Below are 18,897 nucleotides of genomic sequence, written 5' to 3' on the forward strand. Positions count from 1 at the left end.
AATCAGGATCTTTGGTAGCTCTCAGCCTTTAATGGATACTCAGTTCATCTTGCGGGGTCCTATCTGCCAAATATCTATCTGATGACACCTAAACAAACATATCTGAAACTGAAGTGATGGAGAGCTGTTCTTTCCATACACAGTGGTTAGCACAATGCAAAAACTGTCTCAAAATAGTCTCAGATATCCACAATTAGTATACTTCAAATTAGTCAAATGTTTTGTCCTTAACATGATCCTTTCTGKTTTTCATCTGTAAAATGAAGGCAGCAGTATCACTTAGTCTATGTACCTCATTAAATGGCAAAATTATATACAAAGATCATCCCAGAAAACATGTGATTGCTGCTCTTCATACAGTTGAATCCTAAGAAGTAGACCCTTATGACAGCTGGTAATGGAGAGAAAAACCTACTTGTATTGTCTGTTGAGAACACTGGATGATATAGGATCTTATAGAAGAAAATTCTATGATTATACAATAATAATAATAATAGATAATAATAGACAATAATTTCATAACATCCTCAACTTAAAAAATGCATTATTATCAATGTTGAAGTCTTTAAAAATATCCTTTGATCAAGGTGAATACACTTAGTGTGGAAATGGATCTAGTTTTGATCATTGCAAGTATGTGCTTTGTTACTCTCCTTGAACCTTCCTCAGATGGCACAATCATAACTTCAAATTTTTTTTATCAGCAGAAGAATTCTCCAGTTGGAGTAGTAAGAATCGCCAGAACTATGTACAGCTGCTACTGAAATAAGACAAACCCAGGATAATCATACTGCTTTTAATAAAAATAGAATATAAATCATAATAACATTAGCTATTATTTCTAATATGCTGATATATCCTGTTATAGAAGTGTGAATTTAAGCTGCTGTTTAGATGGCATCATTATTGTGACAAACCTTTAGCAGATAATAATAAATGACTAAAGTTAATGGAAGAGGAACATCCAGTTATTTAGTATTGCTTCCAGAGTACAATATTAAATTTCTTCCTGCTGCAAGGATCAAAGTCAATGTCTTCACTTCATTGGAATTTTTTTTACTGAGAGAAAATATCAACTTCTATTTGATTTTCTTTTTTTAGTTAGGGCAAATATTAGATATAAATTTAGATTCACATCTCAAGTTATCTGTTAAAATCTCATTTCTMTCCTAAGTTTATTTGAAGAATATTATTCTGAATTTAAAATAGGGCTCATAGAGTTACTGACCTACAAGGCCTTTGAACTCCTGTTACTTTTGGAATTATGCTTTCAGACAAAAATAAACCCCTGTTGTTTTCTAGATAGTTCTACTGCCAACTAAGAATTTATTTGCAGGTGTATAATCGGTTTTACCCAGAGTTAGAAAAAATAAGTGAAATGGCRTTCTATAGGTACACTGTAAATCATACAAGTATTTGGTTAACTTAGTAAGACAAGACTCCTAAACTACTCAAAATCAAACATGTTTCTTTTGAAATGCCATTAAGCCCCAAGGTGCTTCTTTGCCGTATCTCTGATTACAAGTACAGGCTACTATTTCATCCTTGACACAGATGGGTTCAAATTCTGAAGTAATAACAACAGAATGTTTCTATTGTGCAGGAGTTGGAATGAACCTTAWGGATCATCGAATTGCAGCCCCATCTGCCATGGGCARAGACACCTTGTACTAGAACAGGTTGCTCAAAGGCCCTTCCACTCTTGCTTTGAACACTGACAGGGTTGTGGCTTCCACAGCCTCCCCRGGCAACCTGTTCCCTGTGTCTCAMCACCCCCCACAGTAAAAAATTTCTTCCTAAATTTCCCCCCTTTTAATTTGTACCCATTACTTCTTTTCCTAGCTCTGCAGCYCCTGATGAACAATCCCTCTCTGGATTCCCTGTAGGCCCCTTCAGATACTGAAAAGTTTCTGTGAGATCCTCACAGAACCTTCTCTTCTCCAGGCTGAACAATCCCACTTTCTCAGCCTGTCTTTGTAGGGAAGGTGCTCCAGTCCTCTTGTCAGCTTCATGGCCTGCTCTGAGCTCTGACAGTTCCATGTCCTTCTTATATTGGAGACCCCAGAGCTGGATGCAGCCCTGCAGGTGGGGTCTGAGCAGAGCAGAGCAGAGCAGAGGGGCACAATCCCCTCCCTGGCCCTGCTGCCCACGCTGCTCTGGATGCAGCCCAGGACAYGTTTAGCTCTCTGGGCTGGGAGTGCTCATGGCTGGCTGATGTTGAATTGTCCATGAAACATCACCCCCAAGTCTTTCACTGCAGGGCTGCTCTGAATCTCTTCTCTGCCCAAGCTGTTGGTGTGTCTGGGATTGCCATGATCCAGGTTTAGGATCTTTCACTTTGCTTACTTGATCTCTATGACGTTTGCACTGGCCCAGCTCTCAAGCCTGTCCAGGATGCTCTGGRTGGCATCCCTTGCCTTCAGTTGGACTGCCCCACACAGCCTGGTGTCTTAAGCAAACTTGCTGAGTCAATATATGATATCTTGATAGCCAGAATTGCTTTTAGCTGGTCATAAATTTATTCTAATATCGTGTTTCCTGTTATAATTCAAAGTGCCAAATCCTTAAAAAAATATTATTTTTATGAGACAGATTTGTTAACATGAACATCTCCAGACAAATATTAAGCCCTGAAAATAAATCTTCAACTAACTGACAAACCAGTCTCATTCTATATTCTCTCTTTAGTGGCTGATTATTTTCCTGCACATAATACAGAAGCCATTAATGTATAATGAAAGAGACAGCTTCATTATTTTCTCTTTGAAAATTTTTCTCTTTGAAAAATACATACTTAACCATATGGGGCCTTTTGTACACAAGGATTTTTTCTTGCTAACAAGTTCAGCACTGATGGTATGATTACTTAGCCATCATATCACTTACAGTTGAGAAATACCCTCTTGAATAGCAATAAGAAGGCCAAAGTCAAAGCAGTTTTTTTGTCTCCTTCAAGACAACCCATGAAAACTCTGCTTGTGGCAGCAAGTGGACACATTAACCGTGGCTGTTATTAAAAAGGCTCTTTTGTTTATAGCATGAAGCAAACTGACTGTTAYAATAAACCAAGTAAGTAGTTTTACTTGAAATTATGCCCAGCTAGGGCAGAACTCTCTCCAGGTAACAGCTGAAAAATACACATCTTCACATATATCCTAGCTGGCAAATGCATCTGGAAGGAAGCATATTGCTTCTCTGAATTGCTTGTAAACATGCCAGCTGCTGCACTCAAAGCTACAGCTGATGCTGATTCAAAGACAGGAACGAAAAAGCAATACTTTTGCAAATCTCTTTGTGCTGATTGTCTCGCCTCTTGAGAAAGACATGGCTCCTATCGTTTTTGATTGTATTATGCAGCAAAGCTCCACTATTGTAGTGACATGTCTGTCACACCTCATGTCCTCTGTGTGGTCATGCAGGTAAATCCACCAAATATCTTGTGGTGTGCACCCTCTCGCGAGAGCAGGGSGGTGCCTGTCCCAGTAGTAGAGGCTCTGCTTTGCACTGGTGGAGCATGGGACATTTCCTCTCCAGCTTGATCAAGTCTTTTGAATCTGTCATGTATWGAGATTTCCATCAATCAGAAAACCAAGGTGCATGCATATGTTTTGGAAATCTGACCCTTAGCTGCTGATCACACATTTCTTACCAAACTCAAAGCCTTGCAAAATCAAAATGAAAGATAAGGAAATAATCTTTTCTCTCTTTCAGGGGAAAACTGTCTTACATGGATGCATTCAGTTTAYCCTACAGTTAGTCCTGTTTCCTGCATCATCCCTCTCCACACTATTTGCTTAGGCATCCTTTTTTGGAGCAGCAAGTTGTCATTTACTATTTCTCCCTAGTATTTACTGTTTCTGTCTAATTTAGGGTTAATTTTTTTTGCAGTAACTGGAAGGGGACATGCCTAGGATGTGGAGGTAATGTTACATCACCTCATGTCATTGCTGGAGCTTGGGTAAAGGGACTCTCTTCCAGGGGAAAAGGGCTCCTTCTTGTTGAGGAAACATTGCATAGGAAGCTGTCTGGTATCGTCTGTTACTGGTTGTTTTGGTTGTTCTTTTTCTTTTTTTTTTCTCTGTGAATCACCTTTTTCTTATACCCTCTATCATTAGTATTGTTACTCTTACTGTTTGTTTTCTTATCTAATTGCTGTTTCCAGTAAAGTGTTCGTATCTCTACCTGTCGTCCCTCTTTAGTGGCTCCAATTGTCTACTCCAGCTGGCTGCAGTGGAGAGTGAGAGGAAAAATTGGGGGAGTGGGAGTAAGTGGTTGTGTGGTTYGGAGAGTCTTGGAGGGGGTACTGAATTGGGGAATATTGCACCTAGACCATGACAACTATATATGTGAATGCTAATGATAACGTTTGGGCTCTGCTAAAAATTAAGCCAAAGGATTATTTAATTTAAAATCTTCATTTACCACCATGCAGGCTTACTGTCTAAACTTTGTGTGCTGTCTTTTTGCCCTTAAAGCCTTACATATGCTATATGCTCTCTAAGGTGTTTTATTGCTCAATATAGTCTGTATTTAATTTGGTTTTGTTATATTTTTCGTTGTATTTTCATCTGAGGTRCAACAAGGTCAAGTGCTGGCTCCTGTACTTTGTTCATAGCAACCTCAGGCAGTGCTAAAGGCTTGGGAAGGAGTAATTGGAAAATGGCCCAGCAGAAAATTATCTGAGGCTGATGGTGACAGTAGCTGAACATGAGCCAGTGTGTATGCCCAGTGTCATGTGCTGACCTGGGCCAGATGCCAGRCACCACAAAAGCTGCTCACTCACTCCCTCTGCAACTGGAGAGAGGAGAAAAAATTTAACAAAGGGTTTACAGGTTGAGCTAAGGACCRGGAGAGATGCCCTACCAAATACCATCATGGGCAAAACAGGCTCTACTTAGAGATATGAATTTATTACTAGCAAAATCAGAGCAAGATAATGAGAAGTGAAACGCATCCTTAAAAGCAACTTCCCATCACTCCTTCTTCCTTCCCAGCTCTACCTCCTATCCCAGCCATTTAGGGAGATGGGGAATGAAGGTTATGGTCAGTTCATCAACCATGGCTTCTCCTGCTGCTCAGGGAGAGGACTCCCTCCCCTGCTGCACCATGGGGTCCCTCCCATGGGAGACAGTTCTCCATTAATATCTTCAGTGTGAGTGCATTTCATGAGCAATAGCTCCCTGCTATAAACTGGTACAATGTGAGTCCATTCCATTGGCAAGAGTCCTCCTAAAAYGGCTGCAGTGTGGGTCACTCATTCATGGGATGCAGTCCTTCAGGCACAGCAGGGAGGAACAGGGACCCTCTCTCCACAGGTCTTTTCACTGGWTCACAGCTACCCCATGGAGCTCCTCCACAGCTGCAAGTGAATCTCTGCAGACGGAGCTGTGCTCCATGGGCTTCAGGGCACAGATTCCTTACCATGTGTCATTTTTGGTGGTGGGGGGGGATGGGACCAAGAAACCACAAAGATGGCTCCTGTGAGGAAGTTCTAGAAGCTTTCTCCTTCTTCTCCAGCAAAAGGAGCCCTGCCCCCTGTGTTTTAGAGCCAATCYATTGTGGCTCTGAGGTTGATGGACAGGCTGTTGCTCAGGCCTGGGCCAATTGCARGTTGGTTACACCTCTGTGATGACGTATTATCTTGTACTTAAGAAGAATTCAAAACAAGATAGGGGCGGCTGCCATGTAGTTTTTAGGTTGTTAGTATTTAGTCGTTAGTATTATGCACTGGGGAAAAACAGAGCAGGAGGGTGAGGAGATGTAAGAAGAAAAATGGAGACRCAAGRTCACAACAATAAGGAGAAGATGGGATGGGTTGCTATGCTATTGCTTTGGTTCTCGAGCATGGAGAAAATAAGTTGTTCTTGAAAGGACTATTTCATCAAYGAGAGACTTGTAGAGAAAAGGAGAGCGACCTTGCTCTGAGGAGAAAAGCCTGGCCTTTGAGGACTGGACTGACCTGATCAGGAGCCAAAAAGGGGGAAGAGGCTTGGCCCCCCCACAGTRTTTGAAGTGAGTTGATGCTAAGAAGAAATTGTGTTCTGCAGGGAAGAGGAGATGCCGCYGCCCTACGTCTGAAGAAAGCRGATGCTTAGAAGAACCTGTGTTCTGCCAGRAGATTTGTGATAACGGTCTTATGCCACCGAAACAACGCAGTTTGGCCTTGGAGAACATTCTTTCCTTTCTCCTGCGAGGTAAAGAAAAGAATCCCTTGCCMTCAGCAGTTATACACTGACTGTTCCTTGGGAAAAGAACTTCCACAGCTTGGAGCTGTAAGAACACTTCTCCTATGATGCTGGAYGACAACTGTAATGAGTAGTTTGATCTATGTTAGACTTTCATTCCTGCCCCCCTTGTATGCGGGAAGACATGGGGGGTGGAGAGGGAGAACCTGGGAAAGAGATGGGTCCCRGAGAGGATAACAGGTGTCTTAAAATGTCCGTTTTTTTTTTTTTCTTCTCCTTGTAAATTTTTCCCTATCTTTGTTCCCCTCCCTGGTGTGGTAGTATTCTTAGTAGTTTGTAGTAATAAATCTATTTTGCAACTTAAGTTATTCAGCCTGTCTGACCATTCTCTGGAGCATATACATATCTTTCTCTCAATTATGTTATGTTATCTGAAAGCCATAAATTTTCGTGATAATTGGGCTTTTGCTCTCCCTTCTTCCTCTCCGGTGGGGGAAAGGAGAGAACGTCGTGGGTGCAGTGCTTTTCGGCTTTCAGCACAGTCCAAACCATGACATTTTTGGTGCCGTGACTTGGATTGGGAAAAATCAGGTTTTAAACCCACGACACCATGGTCTTCTCCACAGGCTACAGATGAATCTTGACTCCAGTGCCCGGASCCCCCCTCCTGCCCCTCCTTCTTTACTGATCTTGGTGAGTGCAGAGTCTGAGACGCAACTTGGCCTTGCTGCACCTCAAATGAAAAACTGCTCTTCTTTGGCAGGARTTAAAACTGCACCACAATCTTTGTTTTTATTTCTTCTTAAATATGTTATCACAGGAGCATTACCACCACCTCTAATTGGCCCAGCCTTGGCCAGCAGCATGTCCATCTTTGAGACCACAAGGGATTGTTTCTGCAGGACATGGTGGAAGCTTCCTGCAGCTTTTCATAAAAGTCACCTCTGTGGCCCTGTTGCTACCAAAAATACAGGCCATGCAAAACCAGTACAGTGCAGGTAGCCAAGAAAGCAAATGGCCAGGGCAGGGATTGTCCCTCTGTACTGAGCACTGGTGAGGCCACACCTCAAGTGCTGTGTCCAGTTCTGGGCCCCTCAYATTGAGAGGCTGGAGCAGGTCAARARGACAAAGCTGGGGAASTGTCTGGAGCACAGATCCTATGGGGAATGCCTGAGGGAGCTGGGGGTTGTTTAGCCTGGAGAAAAGGAGGCTCATAAGGGACCCTATCACTCTCTACAACTGCCTGAAAGGAGGCTGTGGCCACGTGGGGATTGGTCTCTTCTCTCAGGGGACCAGAGAGAAGATAAGAGCACATGGCCTTAAGCTGCGTCAGGGGAGGCTTATGCGGGGCATCAGGAAGAATTTCTTTATGTAAAATGTTGTCAGTCATTGGAATGGACTTCCCAGGGAGGGTGTGGAGTCACCATCTTCAGAGRTGTTCAAGCAATTACTGAATGTGGAACACAGTGYCATGGTCTAATTGACAGGGTGGTGACTGGTCAGAAGTTGTTCACATCACYTTGGAGGCTTTCTCCAACCTAAATGATTCTGTGGTTCTATTTAWGACATCTTTTTCAGATACCTTTTATTTCTTGGGTTGGGACAGCAGAGTCATAACCTATTCAGTGTTGGTTATGAATACACATATGACTCAAATTTGTTTTATCCTACAACATATCTACTAGCAACAGATTGCTGAGATTGCATGTGGCATGTAGAACTGATTTTATTTGTTAATCAAAAGTTTTATCAGAAGGCACTGCTCCACCAGGTTGAGTTTTTTTCTAAAACCTCCCTCATGTTTTGMACATTTTTTATTATGCAAAAATCCCTTTAGAAAAGATTAATTTTTGTTTTCTGTTAAAATATCTTTAAAATATTTTATTTTTTTAAACAAAGTAACTGGAATCTGTTTTTCTGTCATCTACAGAGATGAGCAAATAGCACAAGCGCATAAATATTGCTTCTTGAGAAAGCAATCTTCAAAAAGAGTCAGTGTTCTAGTTTTTAACTGACTTTGTTCTGAAATTTAAACATCACATGTCATATGCCATTTTCATAATTTTTCTGAAAATAGAAAGCTTCAAACATTTCAATTTTTTTTTTAAAGATAATTTGCTAGAGCATTTTTAAGGTTGTGATTGTCCTCATGTAATTCTAAAAACAGTGAAATCATAAACCTCAAATCATCTTGGGCTGGTACAGTTTTTTTTTTAAGCTACCTGTAGGAGAAGCCTCCAAGAATTTCTGTTCTGTGCTAATTCTTACACTGGGTTTAATACCAGCTTTAATACCAGGTTCTGTTCTCAGATTACATTGTTTGAAATKATGTATTGTAAAAGAATTTGTTCACTTAACAGAGTTTTTCTTTCTTTCTTGTTTTTTTCTTCTTGCTGTTTAATTAATTGTCMTAAATTTAGACCTGGATGCCTGCTAACTGAGTTTCCCCATTCCAGTAAAATACAAATGACTGTCCATCAAACACCAGTGTGAGAACTCATAGGACAGAATTTCACTTCAAATGGYATATTGGATTGATTCTTTTTTAGATGAGGAACATTCAACTGTTTGTTGCTATTATGCTGTGAAAGATTAGAGCTTTTTCTTTTGTTTCAAGTATTGCTGTGGTATCATGATTTTGCCATTTTAAGACCCTGATGTCATCAAGCTGACCAGAATTCCAACAGAAGGCCTATGGCTTTTGGTCTGTCTGTACTTAATTCAGCAATTCTAAATTATAATTCTTACTGTTTTTTATCCTTTGAATATCGCTTCTTTCTTTCTAGAATTAGATTAAGTGTTGAGACTGGAACTCTCTTTGCTTTGTTATTTGTGCCAAGGTATCATTCTCTCACTCCTAGGAGGCGTGTMCTACTGGATTGTTATTTGTATGTTTAGTTTTCTTCATTATTCACACGTAATGGATTTTATTTGAAAATACATCAGGTTGCTAGTTAGTTTGGTAATTTTTACAGCAGCCAATTTCTGCTCTGAGTGAAAAAAAACCCCAACCCAATCTTAATGTTATCCAGTGGTTTTATAATCTTGTTTCATTGTAATGAGCATTTATGGATACTAGTTTTAATGAAGCTTCTCCCAACCTTGCAATTGCATGATCTCTTTTCTCCTATTCTGAAGCATCCCATAATGAAGATGGTTGTTATTATTATTCATTCCAAGCAGCAGGGAGAAATCGTTTGCAAAATACTTGATACAGTTTAACCATTTGCAGGAAAAGGGAATGAAGGAAATAGTGTTCAGACAAGCAGTTTCAAGGCATGCTGGTTTTGCTGGGGTAGAGCCTACTTTCTTCACAATAGCTGGTGTGGGGCTGTRTTTGGRATTTGTGCTGAACACAGAGTTGATGATATAGAGATTTTTGGTTTTGCTGAGCCAAGGCCTTTTCTGCTTCTCGTACTGCCAGGCTGGGGAGGGGACTGGGGGTGCCTGGGAGGGTGAGAGGAGACACAGCCAGGACAGGTGACCCCAACTGACCAAAGGGATATTCCAAACCATGTGACATCATGTTCAGTATATAAAGCAGAGAGGAGGAGGAGAAAGTAGGGGGCATTTGGAGTAATGATGTCTGTCTTCCCAAGTCACTGTTACATGTGATGGGAGCCTGCTGTCCTGGAGATGGCTGAACACTGCCTGCCTGTGAGAGCRGTGAATTCATTCCTTGGTTTTGCTTTGTTTATGTGTGTGGCTTTTGCTTTCCCTATTAAACTAGAGTTTCCCAGCTTTTACTCTTCTGATTCTTTCCCTTATCCTGCTGGTGGGGCAGTGAGTGAGCAGCTGAGTGGGGCTTGGTGGCTGGCTGGGGTWAAACCCCAACACAAGTACTTAGGGTAATATTCAAATACATGTATGTACCGTGCAACTGCAAAATAAAAAATCATGAAAATGGTCACAAAAATGCTCCAGAAGTGACAGCAATTTGAGCTGTCTTTGATCTATGAGAATTTTGCAGCTCAGAATTTGTGATGGTTTCATCAGATTTCAGCAGCTTAGGGGATTTTACCAGGTTGGTCTCAAATCAGGGGTAAGTTTTTATATCTGTGTTGTAAARAACTTGTGAGGAACTGAGCTACAGTGATGCTCAACATTATGTTTTTTTTCCCTCTATTTTAAATAGAACAAACCCCACAGGCAAGAGTTATTTGAGCACAGATACCACCCACCCTATGCTTTAAAAAGCTAAATGGAAGATTCTACTATTAAAGATCCCAGAARCTGACAGTATGTGTAGAGGTGGCTGTGCCCTGGAGAAGCCCTAGTGATGAATTACTCCCTGAATTTATTTTSTGCAGTTTCAAAGCACTTTGGGATCCTTTATGATAAGTGTTATTACATACGGGTGAATATACCTCTGAGGTTTATGTCAGAAATCCTGGCAGTGCTTCAGCTTACAGTACTACTGGCAGACATCACCTCAGTACTCTTCTGCTGACAATGGAAAAATCCAGCCACTAAAAGCATGTCAGAATCAAAAAGCTTTTTGCTAATTTATGTTCCTTACAGTAGCTAGGTAGAGGAGCAAAGTTAATGGCCAAGTCTCTTCTGCAAAGATACAATCACTACAGAGTTGGCTTCCTTCTACCTGCCTCAGACAGAGCTGCTGCATCAACTGAGGCAGAGGGTAGAAAGACAGTCACATCACTGAGGGCCAACAGAATAAATAAACAGTTGATAGGAGGACCAGAGCACCTTCCCTATGAAGACAGGCTGAGAAAATTGGGCCTGTTTAGCCTAGAGAAGAGAAAGTCTTTCCAGTATGTGAAGGGGCCTACAGAAAAGCCAGAGAGGGACTGTTTATCAGGAGCTGCAATGCTAGGACAAGGAATAATGGGTACAAATTGAAAGAGGAAAAATTTAGGTTAGGTACTAGGAAGAATATTTTTRCTATAAGGGTAGTGAGACGCTGGTACAGGTTATCCAGTGAGGTTGTCGGTGACCTGGCAGTGCTCAAAGCTGGGTTGGATGGGGATTTGAGCAACCTGTTCTAGTGGAAGGTGCACCTGTCCTGGTGTAGATGGCATGTTGGGACTAGATGATCTTTAAGGCAATTTCAAACCCCGTAACATTCTATGATTCTATGCCTATTACTCTCTTCGTCTTGTTCATAGGAAAGCTGGAGCCCCTCCTTGCAGAGCAAGTAATATAGCTCATGTTTTATATTTGGTATGGAAGCAAATGCAGCATCTTTTAGCTGGGAAGGCGGAGAAACCCGCTATGGCTCGCTATTCAAACTGGTGTGAAAATGCTCCTGGGGATTTTTTTCTTAGAAAAACTGACTAGAGTTTTTTGGCCTTTTTCATAGAATTTGGTAGAAAGAGCCTTGGTRTTTTCAAGGGCTCTGGAAGCAGTGTAATCAATTATTTGTGTTGACAAAACCATAGAAAATGAAGAGGATTTATGTGAAAAACCTGTGTAATTATGTTGTGCTTCAGGCATCAAATTGAACATGGTGATATCTGGGAGTGCAAATGAAATGAATGCTCTTTCAGTTTTGTATGTTTCTTGCTAATGTTACTGCCCTATAATTATTCAAATTCTAAAATTCTTTGTAAGTACATTAAACATGCATTTCTAAACAAAACACTTTTTTAAAAAGTGGTAGTAGTTACTTTGTCAGGATAGCCATTGCTGTTCTGCAGTTAAACATTAAAGCTAGTTTTCTCTTTAAATTAATTGAAAAAAATTTCAGTCCCATTAATTAATACATAAGAGAGCCACTGAGTCTGGGACTGCTTGCCTTAATCCCAACACTCTTAAGCACATTCCACACCTCCTGCAGAACAGAAGCAACAAAAAGCAGGAATGAATGAGCTAACCTCCAATGACAGTGAAAAAGATGTGCTTTAAAGTAGTCCCTGTTGTAAATATGAGGTTCAGAGTGGCTACAATGAGAATGAAGACASGCTGGCACTTGCTAGATTACTTGTCCTAGGACTGACATACAGAATGGAAAAGCTAGCTAGTACATTTTGCAAATGGAGAATGTGGAGGAAACATCGTGTTTGAGTCTCTCATTTAATGTGGAAGAGGCAGAACTGTGAAAAAATTCTCCCATTTAGCTGCTGGTCTAACTTGTAGACCATCCTGCCTGTCTGCATATGTCATGTGTTCATCTTCATTCTCTCTCTCATTTTTCTAGGAAACAAAATTTTGTCAAATTGTATGCAAATATCTTTATAGTGTGCTAAAAGTAAATATTTATCTATTATTTTAAAATCCACCTTTAGGTATTTTAGTTATAGTAAAATGCCTATCTCAGAACTGAAATTATTAATAGAAAAATCACTGGTCTGGATGTTGCATGTTCAGACCTGTCAGTCACAGACTGGTTTTGGTTTCTTTCTAAACTCCTGTAACGCTCTAATAGAGGGCTCTGAYTTTATATTAAAGTGTTGGAAGAAACTCAAAATCGGTCATAAGRTATCTCAGCCCTCAGTCATTAAAGTCTTCAGATGTGTGTGCTACACAGATGCAGTATAAGATAGATATAATTCCACTGTAACATTATGGAATTAGGTTATGAATATATTAGTTATATACTTAGGGAATTAATGCTAATGATACAAAACAAGTGCAGTGTTAACGGATGTGAGCTGCTCCTTAGCCACTAGCAGCATGGGAGCTTCTATCAGTGTTCAGGTTTCCTCTTCCCTCTCAATGAAAATTTTGAAGCATATCTGCACTAATCTCTGCAGATCACCCTCATCAATGAAGAAAAAAACAGCTTACGTCTCCTGCCAAAGTCTGGGCTTTTAATATCTCTGAGGCCAGGGAGGACTGAGCTCCAGACACAGCTTGCAGAGACCTTTGAACCTGAGAAATCTGGGCATCCTTTCTTCAGTGTTCCCTGCAGTGATAGCAATGGGGACTCAGAGGGCATTCCACAGCCAGGAGTCAGGAGCCTCTCATCCCGCATGTCTCCCTGCATTAAGTCTCTTCTGTTGCATAGGCTGCTTAATCATTTCTGATCCTCCTTCAAACTCCTCTGTTTCTTCCTACTTAAGAAAGCTGAGATTTAACTTTAAAAGTCTCATAAYATATTAATTCCATGACAGAATTGGTAGTTGAAAGTCAGTTTCTTGACATCCATGGACTTCTGCTGCTTTAAGCCCCAGCTGTAAAACAGCCACGAACCTTCAAACGTGCCCTTTCCTTCCAGAAAACTCAGKTTTTTAGCCCTTCACTTTGAAAATGCCTGCTCCATTTCTTAACCAGAAGAAGGTAACGGAAACAGCTTTTCCGCAAACCATAAAGATTCATTAATTGTTTGCTTCTCTTTTCATTGAGATATTTAAAAATCTTTTGTTTCTAGCCTTGCTACTTCCATGACCTTTGGCACAGAAAGTAGCTCAAAAAGGCAGGTAATTTCAAGGGTTTTGCAAAGACGTGTTGTAACTTCCTCTTGCATTCACTTGGTGAATGTGTCTGGTCTCACTTAAACTGGTAAATAGCGAGATACTGCAAAATTCTCATCAGTGCTTCTGAAGAGATGAATGAGTAGGAGGAAAAAGCTCAGAACAGTGACTTCATTACAATGTTGGTCATCTGAATTCAACTAAAGAGTTGACAGCAGGCACTGATGAGTCAAATCAGGTTCAATTCATTTGGGTCCAATGAAAAGCCCAAATAATTCTTGGAACGTTTGAGAAGATTTATTTGTAGTTTTGGGATCAAATGTTTTACAAAGTTTTAGCATTATTTATAAGAAGAGAGAAGTTGTCAGTGGAGAATGTTAGCCTTTCCCTTGCTGTGTGAGTCAGTGAGTTGGGAGCTGGGCATGTAAGGTTAGACTATGATGAATATTTCACAATACACAAGGGAAACATATGTATATATATATATATATGGTTCATTCATTATTGCCATTTTAAAAGAAAACAGACTCTGATTCATCATATGACACTGTCAGTCTGTGTCATGTGAAAAGGAGGCTTACTTGAACCCTATGCGCTTGAACAGTCAGCCAATGCCGCAGGAAATTTGAGACCCTTGTGCCCAACCACTCCGTCAGTGTCCCATTATGGTGACCCTCCATGTTATCAGGGTGCAGTTCCACTGACTTTTTCAGGGACTTATGCCAACACAGTATTGGAGAGTAATCCTTATTACAATTTAGAGAGACTCCCTCCTGGATCTCCCCACTCTCAATTGAGTATGTTAGCTACTGCCAGCAACAGTTAGTACACTTGGAAGACTTACACTGAACAGTTCATGGAATAACAGACATTTTAAATAAAAGCACTGATAACACAAAAGTTTGACAGGTTAAAGTTCTAAGATTACAACTGATAGTACATGGACTGCAAAAACTAATTTAAAGCAAAATACAGATAAGCTCTAATCATAAAGGAAATATAGATTGAGATAATAATTTAGCTCACATGGAGTGAGATTCTTACTGCATAGGTAAGACAGGTTCAACCTGTCAACTGATCCCAGAACTTCTCCCCATTCTTAACCAACTTGTTTGCTATTTMTTTACATTTAGTTGGAGCTTGAGTGACTCTAAGGATAAATATTTTTGTTGTTGATTGGTGTAAAATTCTCATGCTTCGCTCTTGAAGAAACAGTCAATAAAATATAGTGCGTATGCTCAGAGAGATGTGATCATTCCTTGGAGGTAATTTTGGGATACAGGTGCACTAGCATTACAATGAAATTCTAATGAAACAAGTTTATCTGAGGAAAGGTATTTTTCCACAGTTACTGGTTCAGCACTATGACATCTATTGTGCCTGGCTGAGAGATGTTATGCRGTTTATCAGCTACATGGTACCGTTGGGTTCGTGACCGTGCAAGGATAACAGTGCCTGGATACGGTGTCTTTGCTCCAACCCYCCTTTCATGTCTTTTAACTGGTGCTTAGGTTGCAGGCTGTGTTGCTTGGGGAATTACAATGAAATAGGTACTGTGCATGCCACCTGCATTCCATCCAGGAACTGACAACTGTATTTCACCCTGTAAYTTCCATGCTGTTTTAGCCTCTGTTAGAATGTGAATTTGGCTTACCAGTTTTCTCCATTTTTGTCTCCAGTCATTTTCACATAGTCTGGTACTTGATGTGGAAAGCTACATACAGGTATGTAGGTGTCTAAAAACATAAATGTGTGTCTCAGGTTTTACGTACCATTAGAACTGATGAGCTAGGAAATCAGAATGAAACCTGTCACTACTTACCTTTGTACTTTCAGAAACCTTAGTACATGCCTTACAATTTTTGGTATCTAAATACACRTATGATTAGGGCTTAAGGCCTCACATTGCAAAATGGACATGTCTGCTGTGGTTTTTAATATTGTTCTGTTGGGAGAAAAAACCTAATGTTATTTATGTCTGTTACAAGGAGAGGAGAGTGGAAGAAAAGTAGTGGCTGACTAGTCTCATCCATGTTATACACTTGTTACTGTGTTAATGACTTTACAGATTCAGCATTCTCAAAAGGGACTGTTGTTTAGACACAAAAATTGTAATTTTACGGTCAATGAACTAAAAGTGAAGGAAAGTTTTCCAATAATTTAATAGAATGCTGGCTTGGGGTGATTTGATGGTGATACTCTATTCCTGATCATCTGCTTTAAGAYCAGAAAATTAAGGTGAGTCTGGGGGAGGGCAGGAAGGAGCAGCATAAAGTTCTGTTGATTCAATATCTTTAGTTATTTGTTTTCCTCCCATGCTGTGTGGGCACCTTATTTGTAAAATAAACACTTTTTTTTTTTCACTTTCACCAACAAATATTCATTTTATATCAGCAGGAAGGGATTGMTGAAACCCTTTTCCTTAGAGGAAATATTAATTTCCAAGCATTTTCTCCTAAAATTGTCTCTAAACCAGGACAGATGCAAAACTAGAAGTCAGGTTCCAATGATTTCACAAGTGTCTAAAAATCAGAAGATTTCAAAAGAAGAAAAAAAAAAAATCTCTTAGAGTATATAAAGTTACAAGCCTTGGTTAATGTTTCTTATTTTGTGCAATACTTCCAATACCTAGTGAAGCCTGTCTCAAGCTTTTCTTAAGTTTCCTGAAATTTTTACAGCATCCTTAACTACTTTTCTCGAGTGCTGTTTGCCTGTCTGGGCTTGAAGGCAGGTCTTGCCATTTCTGGTTTTATTATCCTATTCTGCAAGTACCTTTGTGGTCAAAGGAGGCATAGCTTGCTCAGAGAAAGCATGCCAGCAAAAGATGTGGCTGAAAGCAGGGAGATGGTCAGTCCTAGATGTTCATAGTACAGAAAGAGCTCAGACAGTGCTGATGGGGGTTTCATCCCTGCATTGTGAGTCACATTCTGGTACTGTCACAGTTCAAGGRACAGCTTTTGTTGGAACTGATTAAGAGATAAATATGTACATCAAAACGCACAGGCAAATAAAAGCATGGCAAGGCAGGGATTTGCATACAAGACTCTGGAAATGGCAGGTGGGTGAGACACAGTGGGAACTCAAGTGTATTGCTGGGGAGCAGGGTAGAGATGTGTCTGTGGGTCCTCCTCAGTAAGAACAGTTTAAGGAAGACCTTTGTGCTTGACAATATTGGGATTGGAGAACAGATATGGGTATGCTGTCCCTGACATCTTGTATGAAAATTAAATGTTGCTGCGCCTTTTCAGAGTCTTGCATGACTTGGAAATTGAATCCTCTGAGCTGGACTTCCCACAACCATGCCAAGGGTGTCAGTGTCCTATCTGCCAAGAGAGAAATCTACATGGGCAGAACAAGCAGGATCAGTTCCATTAGTCAAAGAGCAGGCACTGAAATTATTACATAAATTAGTAATGAAGAAGCACTAAATTTACAGAAACCCTTTGTAAGTCAGAACAAATTATCTTCTCTGGTAAAATTTCCATTTGTTAAATAAAAAGAGATATATCTAATGATTGCCCACGTATCTAAAATCTGTGTGTTAAAAAGCCTCAKCCATAAGGCAGAATCACAGCAGTGCATTCAGGTTCACAGCTAAAAATGAAACTTCTGGCTGCATGTGGAATTGCTGCGTTTACTAATACCATAATTGACATACAATATTGGGTATCTGAGTGCATTCAATGCTCAGGCAAGGCAGACTGGGCCTTTATGCTTTGAAAAACTTCCTGTTCAAGTTAACTAAAATACAAAGTTTATATTAACCACTGAATTTTCTGTGGTAGCTAATACAAGAAGTTATATTGCCTCCAGTTAATCAAGAGGAAGAAAACATGTTCCTGCAATCTTGTTCAGAATCTTCTATAAATGACAAATACTGCATTATTGCTGGGGATAATCCCTTTATAGTATAAGATGTGGATATACTGCAGCAGACTTTTTAATCATTCAAATTGCCTTGTCTCTCTTCAAATCTTTCTTCAGTATTCAATCACTAGTTCAAACATCATAAATGCCTTTGCTGACCAACTCTTTAAAGGTTCCTGATTGCATTAACCAAAAATTGAGTGCCACAAAAATCTTGYGATGGATATCACGAAGATTAAAACTTTGTCTCATTTGCCAATCATAATTAATAGATCTATTACACATGAACTGTGTCTGAGTTTCACCTGCATTGATTTCTCAGACAATGAAAATTCTATTTAAAGTGTTTCATCTGTTTCTACTCTGGAAACAGAAATATCTGTACTGATGTTTATTCTGAATTACTGTTTAATTTATTCCAAATGATTGGAAATATGAAAAATTAAGCACACAGAGAAAATGGTGGACYAAATAAACTTGCTATGGCATTACTGGGTTTAAGGAAAAGAGAACTCAGAATTTAGACTCCAATGTTGTCTGGTTTTGGCCCACATACCTGCTGTTTCACAAAGAAGTGAATCACAGAAACTGATGGGTGTCCCAGCTACAGTCCTCTGAAAAGTGCCCCCTTACCTGATAGTTCCAATTTAGTGCTGAGTCACTGGTAGTCCTGGATTTCCCTTGCATGTCTCCAGAGACATTACTGAGCTAGGACAAACTGCTGTGATTTCTATGTGTATATGCTACAGAAAGCAAAGTGCTCAGAAGGGAGGACCCAGCTAAAAGAGATGCGCACTCTCAAAAACGTGTTTTCTCTCTGAAAATGTCACCTTCTTGCTATTYAGTCCCTAGTGGATGCATTTATTACACTCCAGTCCAGTTTATTAGAGTCAGTATTAAAGGCAAAAGAGGTTGAAAGCATAAATGACACTAGTACCAAGAAGGATGGAAAGGTGTTTTGATCATTGACATAAAGAACTGTCAGCAAAAGGGAAAAAAAGTCTTAATGCTTAGCACATTAAAACCAAAAGATGCTCTTAAAACTGAAAGTAGTCCCCTACAACATTATTAAAAGAGTAATTTTCATGTCAGAACTACACTCCTTATTTTGTCCCCTGCCACTATCTAACTAACAATACAACCTCTAACTGCAATGCCTCCTGCAATTACTTCCACGGGACCTACTACCCATTTCTTCAAGCTGTATTAAACAGAGGTGGCCATATTTATGAAAATATATTAAAAAAAAAAAAAAANAAAAAACCACAAAAAGCCAACCAAAAAATCCCCACAAGCAAGCAGCTATTTCCATTGTGCATTTTCAAGAAATCCTGAAAAAAGAAAGATATAGGAGATCCTAGGAGAAATTAATCTTTAAAAGGAGCAGGAAACTATTGAATACAATGCAAATAGCCCCATTTCATTTGCCTAACCCTGCTACAGTTCTGTTCACAGCAGATGAACTCTCTTTA

The sequence above is a fragment of the Malurus melanocephalus genome, unplaced genomic scaffold (assembly GCF_030028575.1).
Source record: "Malurus melanocephalus ecotype Western Australia unplaced genomic scaffold, MMel_1.1 scaffold_18, whole genome shotgun sequence".
Classification (NCBI taxonomy): Eukaryota; Metazoa; Chordata; class Aves; order Passeriformes; family Maluridae; genus Malurus; species Malurus melanocephalus.